The sequence below is a fragment of the Salvelinus namaycush genome, unplaced genomic scaffold, assembly GCF_016432855.1.
Source record: "Salvelinus namaycush isolate Seneca unplaced genomic scaffold, SaNama_1.0 Scaffold285, whole genome shotgun sequence".
Taxonomy (NCBI): domain Eukaryota; kingdom Metazoa; phylum Chordata; class Actinopteri; order Salmoniformes; family Salmonidae; genus Salvelinus; species Salvelinus namaycush.
This window is the reverse complement of record NW_024059730.1, coordinates 119,383-124,551: the sequence shown is the minus strand read 5'-3', so window position 1 is coordinate 124,551 and position 5,169 is coordinate 119,383. Positions and strand designations below refer to the sequence as shown.

Here is a 5,169-nt window from a genome sequence, read left to right as displayed (position 1 = left end):
CACCTGTTCAACACACTCTGAAGGGATCTTATTGGCTGCTGCAGGTCGGGCAGTTATCCAGAGGAGAGCAGAGGGAAGCAGATTTCCCTTGATGAGATTTGTCAGCAGAACATCCACTGAGGTTGACTCTGTGACGTCACAACAGATCTTGTTCTTCTGGAAGTCTAGGGGCAGTCGGCACTCATCCAGACCATCAAAGATGAACAGAACTTTGTACTTGTCGTAGTTGGAGATTCTTGATTGTTTGGTTTCCATTGAGAAGTGATTGAGAAGCTGAATGAAAGTGTGTTTGTCCCCTTTCATCAAATTCAGCTCCCGGAAAGGGAATGAAAATACAAATTGGACATCCTGATTTGCTTTTCCTTCAGCCCAGTCCAGAATGAACTTCTGCACAGAGACGGTTTTTCCAATGCCAGCAACTCCCTTTGTCAGCACAGTTCTGATAAGTTTGTCTTGTCCAGTTAAGGGTTTGAAGATGTCGTTACATTTGATTGCAGTCTCTGGTCTTGCTTGTTTCCTGGTTGTTGTCTCAATCTGTCTCAGCTCATGTTCATTATTGACCTCTCCTGTTCCACCCTCTGTGATGTAGAGCTCTGTGTAGATCTTATTGAGAAGTGTTGGGTTTCCTTGTTTAGCGATCCCCTCAAATACACATTGAAACTTCTTCTTTAGATTAGATTTGAGTTCACGTTGGCAAATCACAGAAGGATCATCTGAATCTAGAAATAACAGAGGATATTCAAATGTTGTCTGTTTTAATGCCTACAGTATTGTAGGACTGTTATAAAGTGTTATATTATAATAATGGCTTCTCTTAACTGTCTATCTAAATGTGTAAATGTTTTTATAATGCATTCCAGACTGGAGTGACTGATTATATTATTATTGGTATTATTGATGGTATTATTAATGTTGTCTCTCTCTCTCTCTAAATTAATCACCACAACACATCCCTGCTGCTACTTGATGAGGTCACTAGGTGTTGTGTTAAGGCTGCTACAATATCATTGAGTTACACAGCTACTTTAGCTGTACTTTAGCTACAGCTTTTAAATGTTATAAAACAGCATTCAACATGAGTCAGACAGCTCTTACAGTTCTCCAGTGTGTCAGCAAGCTCCTTCTGGTTCATTTTCCTCAGGACGTGCAGTGTGATCTTCAGAGCCCCCTCTCTGGCACTGCTCTCCTGCTTCTCATCTTTAGCGACCACCACTTCCTTTTCCTGCTTCTGACTCTCAAAGCGTTCTGGGAGTTCTGGACTAAGAATCCTCTTGAACATCTTCAGCTCATTCTTCACAAATGTCATTATATTCTCTTCAAGCAACTGAAATGAATCAAGTAAATAAGTTAAGCAAGAGACAACATGCTTTCTCATTAACACTTTAATTAATGATTGACAGATCAACTTTAATTGAGGTAAACAAAAACAAATGTACATAACAGGACCACATACACTGAATATGGAGGCCAGGTCTGTTTGATGACTCTGGGAAGACTGACCACTGAGAATCTCTGACTCTGATCTCTCCTGTTGGTTTCTATGGACAAAACATGAGATTACATCTCCTCATCCAGGGAGTACACACACACACACACACACACACACACACACACACACACACGCACACACACGCACACGCACACACACACGCACACACACACACACACACACACACACACACACACGGAGGGAATGTTGTGTTTGTTTAATATTGTTTTAGGACTATGAAAATGGACAAAATGATTAGCATATGGATTATGAAAACAACAAAAATAATTGGGAAATTGGGAGAGAAATGACTAGAGACAGTGTTGTTTAACTCACTGACCATGACCCATGAGTTCTTCTTACCTTTGTTCAGTAGAAAAGTCTCCCTCTCTAAAGTTTATAGGTTTACTCATAGACTTGTCACTATTCATGGACACACAGCTGGGTACAGGGGAGGCTGGTCTCTCCTGCTTGATTGGACTTCAACACAACAGAGACAAACATTACATCTCTCATCTACTCTGAGCTCAGATGGGAAACATAAGAAGAGTTTCATTCCAAAAAGCTATATATCCATTTTCAGAAATGTTCGTAAATTAGCTTCTATTCTTTAAAGAAGTTATTGCTAAATGAGATGGCACGTGGGTACCTGCTTCTAAAAGCCAATGAGGAGATGGCACGTGGGTACCTGCTTCTATAAACCAATGAGGAGATGGCACGTGGATACCTGCTTCTATAACCCAATGAGGAGATGCAGCGCGAACTGCGTCACCAATAGAACTGACTTCAAGACGCTCGTTAGCGTGCGCGAGCAGTGTCATTTTCAATAACGAAATTCATTTAGCGACCGTTGTAGTCAGCCCTGCTAAAAGGCTGGTGTCGTTACTCTGCCTTCTCCGGGGACATGTTGAGGTAAATTTACTAACCGGGAGGGTTGAATTATGTAATTTATTGGAAGACGCACTCTTGTCTTTTCTATTCCGAGGTTGTTTACTCGCAATATCAGATATTAAGATGTTTTTTATAATGAATGTTTACTAAGGTTGAGGTTCTGACTAGTGATTATTTACCCGGTGTTCAATACCTGCTATTGAGGCGCCCTGAAAATAATATTCAAAAGATTGGTCCTTGGACACAGAGGGGTTAAACACTAAAGTTACCGTCCATCTAGTGAAGAGAGGAGAACCGGACAGAGGTAGCCAGCATCCGTCATCGAGAGAGGGAGAAGCCCTCCACGGATTTAACAGGTGGAAGAAACAACCGGGGAGCTCCATCGGTCCACAAGAAATGCAGGCAGCCGGTGATGATGTAGTGGTAGCTATGATAACTAGGATGCTGCTGGTATAGTAGCTAGCTAGCTTACCTAGCTGTACCGAATAGCTTGGTTAGCTAGCAGGTCGTTCGTCTGTCCCTCATCTCGATGACGAATCCGGTGAACCACAAATTGAAACAAGGATAGAGAGTGAAAAGGATCCGGCTACACTCATACTGTCCCTGACCGTAAAGAAAAAAGCAAATTGAACACTGAACTTCGGTGTCTCAACACTGTAGTGAACTCCGTCGTTATTCCCCAAGATCACCTCAGACAACTCTGCGCGTAACCGGACAATATGCTTGGCGCCACACCGAACGTGGACGCGGACAGTTCTGTACGGGGACGCGGACACATCTGTACGGGGACGCGGACAGTTCCAGGACATGAGCAGTGCAACACAATCAACTAAACCCAGTCTTTACAGTGGGTTACATTAGTAATATTCATTTTTTATTATTATGTAAAACAAACATTCTATGTTTTTTTATAACAATATGTTGAGATCTGGGTCCATATCGTCAAAGTGTCTCAGAGTAGAAAATTGGTCGTATAAGTGCTGAGAATAAAGTCATTTTACACTTATGGGTATACATTAAAGCTATGCATGAAGTCTCTAGTCCCACCTAGTCAGCAGATATTTAGGACACCTCGTGAGCTGTCCTAAGTAGTTAAGAGTTAACAGCAGGTGTCTTGATAATACTATAGAATAATGCAGTGAGTCAGTGGTTCCTGCGCCACATGTAATTGCTTTGTAGTAGTTAAAAATAATGTTTTTATATTTCTATATGATCAACCCATAAATAATATAGACCTACATGCAACAGTATGTCTTGTGCTTTTGACAATGATTTATGTATAATAATTATGTATAACAAGTGATTCCATGTATGTACCTAAAGCATTTTGTCTTCATTTTGGCAGATTAACTCATGCCTATTTATGAAGGTTAACTCAGGTTTTCGCCCAGTGGCTAAGGAGTTGGACCTGTGGCTGAAAGGTGGCTGGTTTGAATCCCGGGTCCGGTCGCTGGAAAAAACAGGCAGAATTGATCTGACCACTGGAGGGCTGCTGGGTTCACATCCTCAAAACATGAACCTTTTGTTGATCAGAACTAAAGAGGTTCTTCTTCACTGAACCCAAAAATATATATCACTTTTAGTGATTCCATATATTAAGGAAGTGACAGAAGTCTTTTTGGTTCTGTAAGGAACCTTCGTTTTTTAAGAGTTTATAATAAACACGTTTTTCTTTTGATTATTTAATTATCTACATCATGTTATTTCAAGTTGTCCCTTTGGAGCGCAACATCACATTGTTAAAAAATAATCCTAAATTGGGCATGGCTATAAATTGGGCAATTGAAGGCATCTAGGGCGTAATATGTGTTGGATGAATATGAACATTGTATGCAACGTCGTAGGCAACATTATTGGGAAGGGACTTGATGCTACTATGCCAAAGCTATTTAGAGTTGTTAAACGGGTGTGAAGAGTGGGTTGATATAACGGTAATATTGTCCAAATTCTGCTTGTAACAACCATCAGAATTGGTAAAAAAAATATGCATTCCATTATATTAGGCAATAATTAAGAGTAGGCAAAGTGGTCGTGTCATGTGAAAATTCTATCAAATGTCTTACATTGCAACGAGTACAGTCAGGGTGCCGTGGAACCCCTGCAGTACCTCCACAGACCCCGGATTGAGAACCCCTGCAGTACCTCCACAGACCCCGGATTGAGAACCCCTGCAGTACCTCCACAGACCCCTGGTTGAGAACCCCTGCAGTACCTCCACAGACCCCGGATTGAGAACCCCTGCAGTACCTCCACAGACCCCGGATTGAGAACCCCTGCAGTACCTCCACAGACCCCGGATTGAGAACCCCTGATTTAGCAGATTCTCTTATCCAGAGTGATTTACAGTAAGTGCATTCATCTTAAGATAGCTATTTATTTAGGAAATAAACTTAATAAATTCTTCATAAAATTGTCATCTTACCTCTTAGCTTTGGTGTCATGTCCCCCAGAGAGATGCATTTTAGAGGCAGGGCCCCCCTCCTCTCTCTCTCCAGAGAGACTCATTTTAGAGGCAGGGCCCCCCTCCTCTTTCTCTCCAGAGAGACTCATTTTAGAGCACTGACCCCTAAACAGAGATCCAGCATGTTGGTTGTGGTTAACACAGTAACAACTAATAATTGATTGTCAATTGTTCTTATTTATTCTTGATCTCTTAGAAATAAAACATTTACTAACAGACATATCAAAACAGTCAGGTGATTTAATGCATCACTTGAACATGTAGTTGTAACATTTCATCTCCATGGTAACTGTCAATAATAATAAGTCACTGTTTGTTAAGGCAGTTA

At 41.2% G+C, this 5,169-nt stretch overlaps 1 long non-coding RNA gene across 1 annotated transcript; it reads right to left on the bottom strand.

The window, feature by feature from the left end:
- Positions 1-1,503: 1,503 nt before the first annotated feature.
- LOC120039613 lies at positions 1,504-4,846 on the bottom strand. Its single transcript, XR_005475454.1, has 3 exons — positions 4,803-4,846; positions 1,853-1,969; positions 1,504-1,538 (listed from the first exon to the last, which is right to left on the bottom strand). It is a non-coding gene; the product is annotated as an uncharacterized LOC120039613 (long non-coding RNA).
- Between the last annotated feature and the right edge of the window lie 323 nt (positions 4,847-5,169).